The sequence below is a fragment of the Grus americana genome, chromosome 1 (genome assembly GCF_028858705.1).
Source record: "Grus americana isolate bGruAme1 chromosome 1, bGruAme1.mat, whole genome shotgun sequence".
Lineage (NCBI taxonomy): Eukaryota > Metazoa > Chordata > Aves > Gruiformes > Gruidae > Grus > Grus americana.
The window spans coordinates 74,072,728-74,089,910 of NC_072852.1; the positions used below are offsets into that span (position 1 = coordinate 74,072,728).

At 41.0% G+C, this 17,183-nt stretch overlaps 1 protein-coding gene across 9 annotated transcripts in view; it reads left to right on the forward strand.

The window, feature by feature from the left end:
• Positions 1-17,183, forward strand: part of SOX5 (SRY-box transcription factor 5) — a 655,394-nt gene that overhangs the window by 44,882 nt on the left and 593,329 nt on the right. The window contains exon 2 of one of the 9 annotated variants that reach the window (XM_054804269.1): positions 5,246-5,409. The exons of the other annotated variants lie outside the window; for them this stretch is intronic. The gene's annotated coding sequence lies outside the window, so the exon portion shown is untranslated. The remainder of the gene's footprint in view (positions 1-5,245; positions 5,410-17,183) is intronic. 9 annotated transcript variants of the gene reach the window in all.

The window sequence follows — 17,183 nt, forward strand, 5'->3', positions numbered from 1 at the left end:
AGTTACTATTAGATACTTGGTGTTAACTACAGCTGTGTAGGACAGAATTTACTAAACTCTGTAATTTGCCCATTAAAGGAAATCCTGCAACATGTCTGAGTCAAGGGGATACCACCCAAGTGGTAACTCTGACTTTAAACCTTGTTGTGTGTCAATACTTGCTTTTGACTAACAAAAGTGCATAGACATATTGCAAAAAGGAAACAAACAGTGTGTGTGGGGGTAAATCTAATTGTAGGTTTGTTTATTTATATGTATTTTACGGGGCAATATTTCATACATTTGTGAGCTAGCCAGTGAACCCTGAAAAGTCTGATGATGACTGCTCTTGTAGATGCTTCATGGGGGCCCTGGGAGATTTTCCATCTGTGAGCTGAGTATTTCTCTTGTAACATTAATACTCACCACCAAATGCAAAATCAAAACAGGAATTCAGCTATATAGGACTCGATGCAGATATGGTATCCTGCTTAAATCTCCCAGCCCCAGCCATAACACCTTTTTTTTTTACCTTTTTTTTTTTTCCAGTGTATGGCTAATATTAAAGTTGAATTTCCCATGGCCTTCCAAGAGGACATATTAGATAGCCAGGTAACTAGTATGCTCTTTGATCTTTACATTAAGGAAAATAAATATTAAATTTCGTAGGAGCCATAATCAGGAACCGTAACCTTATCTGTATTGTTACTATATTTTTCTTTACAAATCTTTCCAATCAACTGAAAAAAAAAGAGGTATCCAGGAACTCTTTAGTGTAGTTCATGCATCTAATATGGAAACACACCCATAAGACCTGTGTATAAAAATAAATATTAAAATATATGCCTGTGCATATTTCTATTTATTATATTAGTCTACACCTATGAAAGTCTGCACTAAGAATTTTAGAAAGACCAAGGTTGCTCTATATTTTATAATGCTTTAATTTTTAATTTTAAAATCCTTTTAACAATTACCAAGTAACTAAACTCTTAAACTGTTTCTGTCTGCCCCAAGGGTTTTTTCTCTTCCTCTATGTGTTGAAGAGAAATCTGAGCCTAAGAACACTAAAGAGGAAAAACATGTCTCATCTACTTGTCACGGCATCTATACTTTGCCATTTTTTTGCCACCCAAATGTGACAGGGCAGCACATAAATGTGTGAAGTCTGTCACAAATGGCAGCCAGAGCTGGGAATTCAGGAAAATGAGCTTTGCCTTTTTGAGGCTTTTGCATTTAAATCCTGCAAAGTGCTGAGTGCCTTCTGAAAGGTTATGCTAAGCGTGCTCAGCGTTAGTTCACGGGAGGTGTTCACCTTGCAGGATTCAGCCTGGAAAAGACATGTCTTCTACATGGAGCCCTGTGGGGGATGCGTGGGGTAGGAGAACATGACATGTTCCCTGTACTCTCAAACGTCTCATGTATGTGATGTATCGTGCGTCAGAAATCACAGGTGTGGCTCAGAAGCGTGGGAATGACGGCTGTGGAGACACAAAGTCACTCTTCACCCACAGAAGAGAGCGGCACCAACGCAGGCAGCAGCGGTGCGGCCTCACCCAGCGCCGCAGGATTGTCTCCTTGGAAGTGAAAAGTTGTTTACAGTTCCACGATACGTGTGTCATAGTTCCTTCTTCTAAAGTGCTGTTTAGTGTCTTTTTTTCGTGTCCCACATCTGCAGGAGCTCACAATATGCTCAGGCTAAAAGAGGCTTGAGGATAATGTGACAACACCGAGCAGGAGGATGAGGCCACCATGTTGATCTTACACTAACAGTTAAGAGAGAGCATCTGTACACTAGGAAGGGCGGGCTGTGTTTTAAATTATCACATGAGGCTCCAGGTGTTTTGCCAGTCGGCAACCATTCAGAACCTTAAACTTCATATTCACATCCATCTATATATCTGTCTATCATATGTGTGAGTAGTTTTTGATTTCGTAGGCGGCACCTTAGCAACACCAATCCTCCCCCTGTTACGGCCAGGCCCTTCTGAGAGAAGCAGCTCAGTGTGACCCCAAGAAGCTCTGTTTAGGCAGGAAAACAGCATCGTTGTGGGTTTTTGAAGCAAGACCTGACCACGTCACCATGTCCTGCACGTGCTCCTTTTCTTCTGGGAGGCGAGGGTGCGTCTGATACCTTCCCCACCCTTTTCTCTCTCTCACAAATGCGTTGCCTTTCTCTTGGTTAGAGGGCGGTTTGGGAACCGGGCACACCAGCAAGCTGCTCGTCTTGGGCAGAGCGAGGGATGAGCTGTGCGAGGCATGGAGGGGGCACGCTAACTTTGCAGTCTGTGCTGTCTTCTGCGGTGAGGTATTTCATGTGAAAGGGGGAATGGGTAGAAAGAGAAGGGAGGGGGAGAGAGTGAAATGCAAACATCACCACTGTCCTCAGTAAGAGATTTAGATCTCTGTGTTGGCATAAAAAGGTCATTTTGGGCCTGAGGGTTTTGACATTGTTCCTTTAAGTTAGACCCACAACATAAACTATTTTCAACACTTGCCATGAAGAACAAATGACCTTTAGTAACTTGCCCAGAAGACAAATGGTACATTAACACAATAAATATACTTTGCTAGTATCGTGATTCTTGCTTTAATTTTCAATTAGAAATGTTACCTTTCCTTCTCCCTTTTACACAAAGGACTGCACTTTCATGCTTTGATTTTGTAACACAGATTTCTTTGCCCTCTGCGGGATCGGTAATATTCACTGATAATTACTGGCTATACAGTAAATTTCCTTCTGTTCAGGGACAGCATTTTATACTCGTCTGCTCTAAGTGGGCTGGATGGAGGGTATCTGTGAAGGAAGGAGGGGATAGTTAATGAGCACCACCAGACAGGTCTGCTGCAAGAGCAGAGCAAAGGGAGTCAAAGGGACAAACAGTTAAGAGCTGGTGCTGGGAAGTATGCCTTTTGTTTGACTGAGCATTGGCAGCATGTAAAGTAAGAAATGAGACTGGAAATTAAAGGTGAAATTATTTCAATTTACATCAGTAAAGGTAGGAGGTATGGACGTTGGGATGTTGCCTTCTGTTCAGGAAAATGAAAGGCCGGCGCTCTTCTCTCTGCTCATTTTCATTTCATTTAAGGTTTCCAGGCTGGGTTGTTACGAAGCTAACTGCCAAAGCACAAACTCGTTGAAGGACCTGAACGTGCATCACCAAGTTGTATGAGGGTGGGAACACCAGGGTTTCTGCTGGGGATGCTCAGGCCGTGGCTCGGCCAGCTGCCGATCTCAGCCCCGCGCTCAGGCAGCGCGGTGGAAGAAAGGGAAGCCTACAGTGTGCTGGTGTGGGAGGGGAGAACACCAGAGGGAGGAGAGGAGAAAAATGATGAGTAGGGATGCACCAGCTCTCCTCCACGCAGTGCTGTGGCATCCCTAAAAGGGTGGAGAAAGGAGGTGGGCATTAGGAGATGCTTCCAGAGAGCTGGATAAAGTTTTGTCAAGGGGATGACGGAAAAGATGTCACTGTCACAAAAGCAATGAACACCTGGAAGAAGGGAGAAGGTGGTGGTGGTGGTAAGATGGTAGATCAAGGGATGGCACAGTGGCAAGGAAATATTTAGAAAAAGGAGAGTGTTTTGTCATCCATTGGAGTCACAGATACAGTTCCCTTAACATTAATAGTGCTTGGAAGGTAGGAAGATCTAGTGCATAATGCAGAGGCTCATTTGGTGTTCCTTAAATATTGGTTAATTATTTCTAGGGCTTATACAAGGCTGTTCATCACAAAGGGATCCAGAAAACTTTACACAAAAGTCAATTTTTCAGTTTGCTGATTGGTTTGAGGATTACAGTTATTTCACATAAAATCAAAACATTTCGGAGAAGGTTTTTGTTTTGGTTTTTTTTTTTGGGCGGGGTGAAGATCTTTTGTTTCAGCTGAGCAGAAGTTATTTTACAGAACCAAAAATGCAAGCTTTCTTTTGTGCTTAGAATTGTAAATCCTTCGGAACCTTACTGAGGGTGTGTTTAAGTAAAGAATTTTTAAGCAAGGCCTCTGGAAATGAAAAATTGGAATATTTTAAGTTGAAATAGCCTTTTACATCTCCAGAAATGTTTGTTTCTTCTTGTGCATCAGACTGCCAACTAAGTCTGACCTTATTTTATACATAAATTAGTCACCCAATTTTATTTTTTTTTATCAGCTGCAATAGTATCAATTTTTTTTTCCCCAGCTATATGTCTGTGCCCTTTTATGATCATTGAAGTGGGACTTAAATAGAGCTGGAGAAGTGTGCTGCTCTGAGGCAGTTTTATTATGGAAAAGCTGAGCTGGGGAGAAGAAGCTTGAAGTGGAAGGAAGCAAGGGATGAATGAACTGAAAATGAGGGAAAACTGAAAAGAGTGGGACAATGTGAGTAATGGTGACACTTACTCCCCAGAGTAAAAATAGGAGCTAGGAAATGAGAATTCGGGATATGAAGATGAAAAGGGGAGTCAAGAGGGAAAAAAAAGCTGACTAAAAAGGCAAAAATAGGACACTTCACCTTCATTTTAGGGAATGCTTTAATTCTCCATTTTCCTGAGAAATGCCATATATTTCTAAATTTGGAAAGGAGGATAGGATGGCTATTTTTAGGAATTACTAATGTTTGTGGCTGCTTGCGATTCTGTAGTTAACCAGAGAAAAAAGAAAAATACAACAATGTAAAAGTTAGTGGAACTAAAGAAAGTACTTTTGAAAAACAGGACCTTAGTAATACCTAAACTTTCAGGTCATTGTACTTCTGAAGGGACAACACAAGGCCCATTACTTAAATGTCGTATGAACGTTACAGCTGTAATCCTGCAAACACTCACAGGTCACTGGCAATTTTTTTTTCTTTTTGTGGAAACTGATACTCCTATGCAATCAGGTGGCTCCAGAAACTAAGGACTTGAGAAAAGGACTCCATCTTGCTAGACTTGTGATAAGAAATCACAAAAGTGGGGTGTGCTTTTTTATGCTGGTTTGTAGACCCCGGAGGGAATTCACCCTTAAAAGGTTTTTTTAGTGATTTTTCTTCAGGGATTAGAACTGTGTGTGCCTAGTTCCCAGTTTAGGGAGCCCAGCTTGCGTTTATTTAGTGGACAAGACTACTGGAAACTGAAGCTCTCTTCTGGTGATTCCTCAATCTCACTTTTTCTTTTTTTCTTTTTATTCTTTTAAATTTTACTCAAAATTAATCAGTTAAAAAGGGAGTACTCATCTTACTGGCCCTCCCAGAACCCTTGAGACGGGTTTCGCTGATCTCTCTCTTTCGATTGTTCATCCTTTTATAGATCAACACTAGGAGCCTTGAGGATATGTTTGACTAGCAGCCACAGTCAAGCACTCACGATGTGAGAAGGGGGAAGGAGAAAAAAAAAAAAAAGACCTGGGTCAGCAGTACAAACGGGGAAATGACACCAGCATGGTGGTGAGACTGAGGATTTCTGCTTCGCTGGTAATTTCTAACTTTCTTTTTAAATGGGTTTTAGATGTGGATTTTCAAATGAGCTCTTTGAAGTAGAGACAAGGCTATGCAAATTTTTTTTTTTACAAGAAAAAAATATGAGGGAAAATTAAAATGGTCCTTACTCTCACTCCCCTCCGTTCTCCCTCTCTTTTTGCCCACCATGGTGTATACACAGAGGGACATGTCATTGATTAGTATGTCCATGGTCCAAGTACATCCAAGCTACAGGGAAGGTATACTGCAGTTACCCGGGCAGGGAACACCGTTTCAATGCTCTTACTGTCACCCCACTACCACATTAGGTCAGTGCTTCTATGTTGGTCTGTTGTTTTTTAATGACATACTGGGTCAGGATCCTTATCCCGTGTTGCTGATGTCAACGGGTATTTTGTTACTTACTGAAATTGGGATTGGTGTCAGATATTTCATGGGTTAGTCTATGTTTCTGTTCTTGCTTGGACAACACAAGGCACATAAATGGTCATGAGCCTGTTAGCGCTTTCTGAGTCATGAGTTCTTGTTCTTAGGAATTGGGTTTTATACAGCACACATTATTTTTGCATTTGAATGTCTTCATTAAATTCAGCTTTCCATCTCTATAATTTTACTTCAAAATCTGAAACTCCTGCTTTTCTTATAGGTCACTATTGAGTTATTTTAAGCCCTCAGTTTTAGATGGTAATGCTGGGTACCAATAACTTACGTAAAAACAATTTTAACTTTGTTCTATGAAAAGTTTATGGAAGTTTTAAACAGAGCTAGTGTCGCGTATTAAAATCAAATTTCCTTCATGAGTAAGAAATTAAGAAACCTTGGGTGCAAGCATAATAGAAACATTTAGAAATTTGATTTATAGATGAAAATTCAGAGGAAAAGATGTCCGCTTTTGCTCATCAGCTTGGGGAGCAGGTATCTCTTTAAAGTACTGCAGGCAGTGGAAGGTTGGCAGCTCCACCTCTGAACCGACCTAGAGGAGCAGGATCCACTGAAGTCAAAACTGAAGAAAGCTGACACAAGACAGAGCATTGCCAGTGGAAGAAGAAGTTTTTCTCAGACATATCTGAGTGACTGAGTGTGTAAAACCAAGTAGAGATATCAAGAAGACTAAGGAAAAAGAAAAACTATGTGAGTATGGGCAGTGCCCGTGAATCAGGCAAAAACCCAATGAAACAGCCTCAGCAGTGGAGTCTTAAGAGTTGTCTGAGCTCTAACGATGCAATGAGCATATGCGAAGCTGAAAGAGAGGGCAGGAGGGAGGCAGGTCTCCTTCGCTGGGGGAAACAGATCACCCACTTGTGTGGGTGAAACTTTATAAACAGGCTCCTGGGGAGACCTGATTCTCCACTGCTTCTGCACATTGCAGTCATTCAGAGCGATGCAAAATGTATATGCAAGAACAGCTTGTAAATTTACTGGAGTCCCAACACGCGTTGGCACGTGTGTGGGGGGGTTGATGTGCCCTTGCTCTTGGTTGTCTGGCAGCAGTCTCCCTCTTGTGCCTCCTACCACCAGAAGCCATGTAACTGCCTTGGCGCGGCACTGTGCCCTGCTCAGTGGCCGTGCTCACAGCCCGCGTTGCTGTGAATGGGAGACAGCATGCATGCCCTTATTTTCTTATTTAAAGAGACTGAATACTTCATGTAAGAAAAATATAAAGAGTATATTAATGCAAGTGACCTTTCTCTTCATTTATTCACCTAAGATGGCTACAAAAGAAGGGAACCAAAAGTGTACTGTATGTAAACCAGAAAGGGTAGTTGGACGCCATAATCTCCCATGACCTACAGAGATTTACCACCTCATTTGGCATACTGGGAGTTAAGCCAGTGTTTGGGGATAGCAGCAGCAAGAGGGTACGTTGGAAGCTTGTAGGTCAACAGGAGATTTAGATTAGTTGAGAGGTTTCAGGGCGTTTGTTGATGATGGGAAGAAGCTGAAAGCTGGTGATAGTTGTTTAGTAGAAATACTGGAAGTGTATTAAAATTTTGAGTTTCAGGAAAGGGAAGTTGGTGGCAGGAAAGCGTATCCAGTACAGACACTTGGGAGAAGTTGGAGCTCTGTTCTCTGGCATGAGTTGACCTTCCGAGGAAAATGGGGCAAATCCAGTCCCCACAGGTCCAGTTTGGTTGTGCCAGCAGAGAAGAAGAGAACAGAATAAGGGTAAAAAATGGGACTGCCACCTTGACTATAAAGGTTCAAAAGTGAGACTGCTTTTCTGAGAAGAGCTGAATCAAAATGTTAGTCGGCCTAATATGTTTCCCAAGTTCTGTATTTTGCATAAATTCGATAGAAAAGATTGGGTTTTTAGGGGCTAAATTGGAAATAAATAATGTGACAGTAATATTACTTAGTCTCATTACACTGAAGTGTAAGTGTGGTGTCAAATCATAAAAGTAGTCAACAACAGCATGGAGATAAGCATTAAGGACCCCAAAAAGACAGAAGTGTATGGCAGGAACTGCAAAGCCATCAAAGTCACCTTTCAGTGTAGCAGAGTGTTGTCTTAGGGAGTGTATATCAGTTTAAGTAGAGTCACAGTAGAAAATCTGTACTATCAAAATTAACTGTTGCTCTGCAGAAGCATTTTACTACATTTTGGTTTTAATTAGTCATTGCCCAAATGTCATTAAGATACCAGTTCAGTAAACATTTGAAATTCCTCTGAAATGGAAACAACTTCAATTATTTTTCAGATGTGTTTGAAAATTTGTTCTCCCATCCGTCTGATTCTCCTTAGTGTGTTAATAATTAAGTTGTGTGGTCTGGTGTTTGGGGTTTTTTTTTTGATGGCTTCTTTAGCTTTAATTCTTTCCTTTCGCTTGATTTTCTAAACGGAGGAGTTGGCTGGTGTGGTTCTTCAGCCCAGCTAGGCAAAAAGCTGTCATTGTCAATATTGCTGGAAGATTAAGCACACACAGAAACTGGGTTGCTCTCATCCAGGTAAAGAGGAGTCTTAAACGTGATCTGGTGCTGTGAGCTAACAGCTGCTTTGCCTGCAAAAACACCTTCCCCCACTAAAACTTTATTAACAGTTGTGTAGCTTCATCAGTGGGAGTAATGGTAGGAGGAGGCCTAATGTAAACAAAGCACAGGTGGCTGTGGCGGGGATTTTATCGCAAGGGCATCTGGACCTGTTCTGAACAAAGATAGATAGATAGATAGATGTATGTATGTATGTATGTGTGTGTATATATATATATATGTAAGCCACTGAGGGAACAGAACTGTTTTTAATAATAGTGAGAAATAATAGGGAAAAGGAGTTAGTGGCACATGAGGGAGCAGTGGCTTCTGGTCCTCTCCGTGTGTCTCTGTAGACCTCTCTTGGCCTCGGTTTTCCAGCTGGTGAGATCAGGATATTCCTTACAGGGGTACAGGATGAGGCTAACAGGTAGTTAATATTTTTGAACTTGAAACATGCAAAAATGATGAAAGTAGTAGGGATTGTCACTATTCCCCATTTAGCACAAAGTTGAAATACTGACAGGCTAAAGCCCTCTCAACCAGCCAGCCTCAAGCCCCAGTTTGACTGCAGAGGAAATCTATTACTCATTTCCTGCCTTTACTTAAAATAAAGAACACCCTGCTGCCCAGTACCGTGTCTAAGAAGACACATCATCACTAATTTTTTGCCAGAATAATAAAAGTGACAGAAGGGGATTCCCCCGAATGTTTGATGCTTTTCTGCTGCACAGCTCTGGCAGTCCCAGAATAGCCACGCAGAATCTGCCCCAAAACGGGAAGTCAAAGAGGCTCACACGTGCCTCTTCTCTGCTTTGGCCTTACTGGAAATGCATGCCCTTGTTTCAAGAAGTAACTGAAGGGGCATGGTGGGAGAAGACCGATGGACGTAAATCCGGAAAAAGGTGTCATTAAAGAATGGAAGAGAAACCACCTCTTTTCAAAGAAGAACTTGAGGGGAAGGCACTGAAATGGCCTGGGTACAAATTCACTCTGATTCCTTACCTGTAACACAATCTTACTCTCTGAGATGCTGAAGGCATATGTCCTTCTTGTATTGTATCACAGTTCTGGATATGGATTGGACATCTCACTGGTGGAGTTATGTAGCGCAAGTCCTAAGGAAAGCGTTGTCATCATGGACTCTGGGCATGTGTACCTGTGGTGCTATGGAGAGTTGCACATACAGAGCTTGCAGAAATGGTACACTGGTTTGAAGACAGTTGTGTGAGTAGAGCCATGTCTGTACTTGTAAAGAGGTGAGCAATAGATGAGTGGGCATACTGGAATGGATCTATGTGGGTTTAACTCTGTTGATGCAGATAAATTGGTACAATGTTTATGTGATGACAAGATAGGAACTTTGTTAGCGTGTGCTAACAGCATTATGAATTGAAGGTGTTCGGCTCTCCTTGGCTGATACTTGCAGTTCTTAGGTTTGGCCTCTTTGGAAAGAATCTGGCATCTGCAGTGAGGCTAGATTTGAAAACCAGATTTTCACGTGTGGAGATTTCAGGATCCCAGGTAGGTAGGCACATGTGCACTATGGAAGCTCTTAAGCACAGAGAGGACTTGAAAATCTGTGCCATAAGTACCTGTGCAGACCTCTCCAAGAACCTTGTTTAAAATATGGATGTTGAGCACCAAAAACTCTGGGCCCAATGTCAATTTTTGCAGCTTTCTAACCTTTGGGTTTGAGTTACTAGAACTTTCCAATGGGGATTACATGTCAGAGAAATGCAGTGCTGAGGCTGGCGATCAGGACCATGCCTCTAATAGGGGCCCTCCTAAGCAGCTGCTGACAGAGAAATAAATCTACTGATTACCTGGTGTAAGTGGAAAGCCTTTAAAATTCATTTAAAACTTTCAGTATGCTCCAAAAGGGTGTTAATTCTACATACTCATGCTAATTTACAGACAACAGGCCACCACTTAGTCAATTCTAAGTAGAGTATATTAGCATTACTGTTACCGTCATGCTGACAACTCGAACATCATTTTCTAATAATTGAAATTCAAAAAGCCAGACCCATAGCCAGCATAAATCATATTAATTCCAGAGACTTCAATGAAGCTCCAGTGCCATTCAGTAACTGCACATCATACACCCTGTGGTGATCTATGGTTTGTGTTTGAAGAGAAGTAACGTGGTGATCCTAGACTTACGCAGCATCTGCAAGCCACAGCAGTATTTAGTAGTACCTGTGAGCATCTGGTGCCGTACTCTCCGAATACCTTGATTTAACAATATCCGAAAGAATCCCAAAGCGTCCCCTTCAGCAGCACCGCTCCACACAGGAGAAAGGTGGCTTTGCAGGGGAGCAGTTGCCACATGAGGTCACTGGGCAGACACGTACCATACACCTCTTCCCGCATTCCCCAGCGCTGAGCCGAGGGGGTGCGCACAGAGGAAAGCCCCATCTGCAGAGTTTTGTGTCAGTGAAGATGGGGCTTTGCTAGGGCATCCCCTTTCTGGGTGCAGCGCAGTGCTGTGGCCTCCTGCCTGTTGCCTCTTCCAGGTTCACAGGCAGGAAGGGCTGCAGGTGGCTTCCCGGAGAGGGAGAGATCGGGTCTGTCCTGGTTTAACGCGGCAGGCAGCTAAACCAACCAGGGGGATGGGGGGGAGAATCAGAAAGAAAAAAAAAAAGTAAAGCTCGTGGGTTGAGATAAAGACAGTTTAATAGGACAGAAAAGGAAGAGAATAATAATAATAATAATGATAATAAAAGAATGTACAAAACACGTGATGTACTGCACAATTACTCACCACCCAAAATCAATGCTCAGCTAGTTCTCAAGCCAAAACACCTGCTGGCCCACCCCCCCAGTTATATACTGAGCATGACATCATATGGTATGGAATATCCCTTTGGCCAGTTTGGGTCAGCTGTCCTGGCCGTGTCCCCTCCCAGCTTCTGGGCACCCCCCGCCCTCTCGTTGGCAGGCCGGTATGAGAAGCTGAAGAATCTTTGGCTGCTTGGCAACAACTAAAACATCAGTGTGTTATCAATATTATTCTCATCCTAAATCCACAACACAGCACTCCACCAGCTGCTGGGAAGAAAATTATCTCAGCTGAAACCAGGACAGTGGCCCAGTGCTTCAAAGCTGCGAGATACGGGCTGGAGATGGGGGAGCATAAGGAGGGAGCCAGTTGCGCATCTTATCTCCACCAAATAAAACGTAACACTCCTGTCTCCTGTGGGCTAAAATACCCTCACATGAGGGTATTGCAACATCTGTTTTCTGTACCTGATTTGCCCTGCAGTTTTTGTTTAACTTTAGGTGAGTCATAAGAGGTTAGCATCCCATTTGGTTTAACTACAAAAGCAAAAAATAAACAAATACAATAAATAAATAAATACAGTGAGAAAGAGAAGCCAGAAGAAAGATCTTTAGCTCTTCACTAGTATTTTTAATGAGAAGAGGAAAAAAGCTGCTCTTCTTACAAACCACAAATTTTAATATTGCCTACAATAAATGGTGCTTGAAAGCGTAAAGGGTCTGAGGTAGCTGGTGACTGTCAGTAATTCCAGAGTTGAGACTTTGACTACATCTGCAATACAGCCTCTCCCACTCAGAAAAATACACCCATGCATACATATATATTTATGTATTCATATATAAAGGCGCAGCACTACATATGATACTTTGTGAGTATGAACTGCATGAGCGTAGCACCTTCCCTTTGATTTTTCTTTCTCGCAGAAGCACCACTAAAATGACTAAAACGTGAGTTTTGCACTTTTTGTTGGGGAGTCTCTCTCTTTCTGGGGAGGAACACTTTCTTGGGTGGTTTCAAGACTTGCTGAGTTTTCAAAAGAGCTGACTTCATCTCTGTGATAATGAGCAGTACATAAGGTTGAATTCTGCCCTCAGCTGTACAGACGCAGCTGCCATTGGCTTCAGTGGGAGCTGCATGTACACATTCAAGGGCAGAACGTGGCCCAGAATTGTTAGGTGCATGTAAATACCGTTGGAGGCTAAACAGAGGTCACGTAGAGTTGCTGGCGTAGAGCCACGTATGATAAAGTAAACTAGGCTTTATCTTCCTTAGGATGCTTACTTTTAAAGCCTCTTGTGTTTTTTAGCGATGAGGACATAGAGTCTCTTCAGTTAGTTGGTGAATTTTTTTTTTAATTATATCTAATGTGTTAATTTCTTGCTGTGGACTGTGCTGTAACAGTGTTGTGTGCTGTTGATCAGCTCCTGGATTCCTCTCTAGAAGTGGCTGCATTTTCAGTGATGAGACACCATGAAAATTCTGCAACCTGGAAGATGAATATATAAGTCTAATCAATATTTTTGTTAGGTTAAAATATTTAAGCTTTTTTAATACGAGGATGGGATGAGATCAGGAGAAGGAGGAGTATGTACAGTTTCACTGTTTAGTATTAGAAATGTTTCCATGTGACCAGAAGTACGTGAAGGAAACAATGCTTATGCTTATGTGGCATGCCACCAGAAGATATGCGTCTTTTCTATTGCTTCATATACGCTGAAAGTATGGAAACTAAATTAAGGTCCACACTGACTTCACATGCTGTGAAGTCCTCCTATGTTACATGCTCAGGTTCTTTTGAAAAAGAGAGTTTGAGACCCGTAGAAAGATCTCTCCTGAGACCTTTGAGATTGTGCTGAAGGGTTTAAGAATGAATTTCCAATCTGCTTATTTAAGTGCTGTTTAGGTGAGCTTTAGATCACTGCGATTAAAGCCTATTTTAAGAAATCTTTAAAATGCAAACCAGCTTCTGAAGTTTGTGAACATCTCATGGAAGAATGTGCAAGAAATCTGTGTATAGTACATACATGTATGTAGAGTGCCTATATATATATGTATCTACACATACTGATGGAGACATATATTATTTTGGTATTTGTAATATCACTGAAGTTATTCTCTGTGAGGCAGAGATCCTGCAAATCTGTGAAACCTAATTCTGTTGCATGATGGTGTGGTCTAAGGATACGAATCTTCTCACATGTTCCTGTTTAAGTTTTTTTAGTCCATATGAAGGATATCTGAAGTGCCAAAATGTTTAGGCAATCTAATCCAAATGATATGAGTAAGAAGGAGAAGTATTCTTCATTTGAGAAAAGATTATATAGTTGCAATGAACAAAAAAAACCAAAACCAAAACAAACCACCAAAGCTTAATCTGTTACTCTTTACAAAAAATTGTTTTGCTTCCAAAGTATCTCCTGAAGCCACCTGTGATGCTTGCCCAGCCACCTAGAAGAGGCCCCAAAGATGTATTCCTGACAAAAAGCACTTCCTTGATCACACTCCTTGATTTCTTTTTTCTGTGTGTGTGTCTGTTTTCCTTCAGAAAAGAATGGCTTACAGGGGAAATTATGTTTTCAGATTCTTTTTTTTTTTCTTCACTTGGTTGAGCGATGAGAGCAAAAATTCCATACTGGATTGGATTTACCAGGAGCTGTGTCTCCAGAAAAGCAGGAGGCCAATCAGGGTATATATTTCAGTAATTCAAACTGCTGGAGAGAACCACACAGTAGAAAGGACACTGTGAGCAAAAGTGGCTATAGTGATGCTTTATTTTTTTTGCAAGCTGAATGCAGAGGAACTACTGGAGGGCAATTCAGTTAGTGTCTTTACTAGAAATTCTGAACACTAAAGGCTAAAGAGGGATTGCTAGTGATTAAACTTATTTTAAAGTGTGGAGTTGGGGCTTGATTCAGCAATATACTTTCTGAATCCAGCTATCAGGAATGGCATGTGTTTTTCCTTTTCTTTACATACCGCGTGTGAGCTTATGAATGAGGTTTTGATAGGACACTGCTCCAAAGGGGTTCACTGAAGACTCGCTTTTGAATTGTTCCTTCCTAAAAAAAGCCTGCTCACTAAGCAATAGTTGTGAGCTGAAATACAACTCCAGTAGACGATTTACATTAAAATTCCCTCTTCCATAACTCGCTTATCTGAATGTCTTGGTTTGCAAACGAAACCTGCTGCTTCTGTTGCTGATCCTGCCACTGTTGTCATGAAGGAGTTTAGTATGTACACTTGAAGCTCGCTGCTTCTTTTCTTTTGTCCTATGCCAAAAGCTCATGTTCAGTAGAAAATACAGCCTGAATGGTGTATCTGAAGGAAACATGTTTATGATAGCAAATACCACTGGTACAATAATGTAAACCTCCACTAATGCAAGTGGCAATGCAGTCCTGCAGTATTTGTATTTGTAAGAAGATAATCAGAGCTATGGAAAAGTCCCCTTTGGCTGGACCTATGTGTGATACCACGGTGTAGTGCTTACACGGTCCAACAATGATGACTTGGCTTTTTTTTTTTTAATCTGGGCAGGGTTGTGTTCTGCTGTAAAGCTGTAACTAGCAACAGCTCATGGCTTGGCTTTATGCCATACTATTACTCAGGTATTTTCTCTTAATGAATTCAGAATACAAGATATGCAAGCTGGATAGATGAGGGTTATTCTTCCTTCACTTGTCTCTCTGCGCTAACAATTTACATGTTATAGATCATGGCTCAGTAAGTATCCAGCCGTAGTTCTGATATGAAAATAGATTTTCCTCATGACAGAAATCAGTGCACTAATTTAGTTTTATTCCACTTTTTGAAACTGTACTATGATTGGTGTGTCACCCAGATGGATTTATTCAAGCACAGTATGAAAATGGCCATTACAGAAATAGGTACAGTCTCACCAGTCACGATGTAAAACTTGACAGAGATAATACTGTGGTTTAATCTAACTTCATAAAATCACATTTACTGTTCTGCATTCAGTAAAGTCCTCTTATTTAGGTATTGGAATGAAAACATGATTTACTACTTTTGGATTTGGATAAAAACTAAACCCAGAGGTTATTCCAATGCAAAACATTAAATATGAAAGATTCAGTGATACTCCATAGGACTTCCAAATTTCAGCATACAAAATTTCTGCAGAGTTCCAAACATATGGTATATCTTCTTTTTTTTTTTCTCTCTTTTTTTTAATGTAACCATACAGTGTTCTATGGGAAGAATTCTTTGAAAATCTTTTGGATACAAAAACCCCACCACATTGTGGTATAAATTATTGTTTGTTGATTGCCTCTATTTTGCTTTACTCTTGTTCTACTTGTGATTATGTTCCTAGTTATTGCCATACTTTTTAGTAAGGTAAATTATTTAATTTTAACAAGAATTCCTAACGCAGAATTACAGTAAAGTGTACTACTTACTTACTTAAGACTTCAATTCTAAATTCTTCAAATGAAAATATATTTTTTCCCCCCAATTATTTTAATGCCTAGAATCGCCGTACTTTTTTTTCAGAACTTAATTTTGAGGAACTGTCTTGGTATGATGGGTTATTTATATGTTTCCTTTGGAAGAAGTATGATAGTTAACAAGGGTAGTCGGATCTTTGGAGGCAAATTGTTTATGTCATTTGTTGTGCTGTGTCAAATTGCTGCTGAAAGCCTTATTACCAATGCAGCCGATAGTAGTAGTAGGTAGTTAGAATTTAACACCTGATTTTAATGCAGAGGTGTCCCTTAAAACATCTCCTGGAAGACAGAAGAGTTGGGGGACACACACACATAGAGGAGAGAATGTGCAAGGTTGTGTGCTTAGTTTGTGTTTACTTTATGGACTTCGGTTATGTTTGCTAAAATTGCCCTTTTAGGTAAGATGAAATACTGTGTTGTTTTGCAGAGCTAACACTTGATGGATTTTTTTTTTTTTTTACTAATGTGACTTAGGCAGGAGGAACTAAAGTCAAACTGAAAAGTTAATAGGTTCTAGATTCAAAAGTCAAATAGCTACTTTGAGAATTAAGAGCTGTGGTTGTAATTTTAGCTGTTTGAAACAATTTTCATACAGACGAGAAGCAAGCCAAATTATTGTTTCCTTGTGTGGGTAATCTTTTGGTACAAAAATATGGACTGAATTTAAAAGTATCACTTTGGCCATGGTGAGCTGATGAACCAGCTGCACGTATATATCACTCATTGCTCTCCATTGCTGATGTGATGCTAGTGGTAGGATAACGCTAGTATCCAGCTTGTTTTTTGGCTTACTTTCCTTTTTATGTCTTATTTCCCACAGCGTAATTCTTGTAGGCCTATTTTGGCAACCTTGGTTTGTGCTTCTTGGAAAGCTGCTGCATCTTTCTGCCTGTCCTTTTTCAGGCAACACCGCCATTGCCGTTTTACAACTGTATGGGGTTTTAATGTTTGAAAAGCAACAACATGGCCTCCTCTAAATTGAATTAGCCCAGCTGCAGTCTGTTCTGGTTGCTGATCTGAAAGCTGAAATCATTCAGTCTGAGGTTCCCAGCCAGCGGTACAATACATCGTACTGTTTCAGTAGCAATGAAATTCCCCTACAGTATATACTGATGCTTGGTTTCGATAGGGAATATGTCTGATGTTCAGAGTTATATTAACAAAATATTTGAAGGCCAGGGAGATTGTTCTTGTGATGAAGTTCTTCTCTGATGTTGTTATCGTTAAAGCTGACTGAAAATGTGCCGTTTAAAACTGGTTTTGGAAAGCTGAGTTCTGAGAAATTTATGTAGGATAACTTTTACTTTGCAGTTTCTGCTGAAAACAGAAGAATCTTTGTATGTGAATGCTGCTGTGGTGCCTCATGGGAATTTTAGGTCAACTGCACCCTGCAGATCCGTGTGTGGCATCCCAGGGTGCCCAGAGTCTCTTACTCCTGTAGTCCCAGCAAGAAGAGGGACTGAGAACGTTTGAGGAGATGTAATCTGTGCTGTCAGCTCTGTGCCACTTTTCTCACTGTGGTATCTAAATTTCTTGCAGCAGCTCGC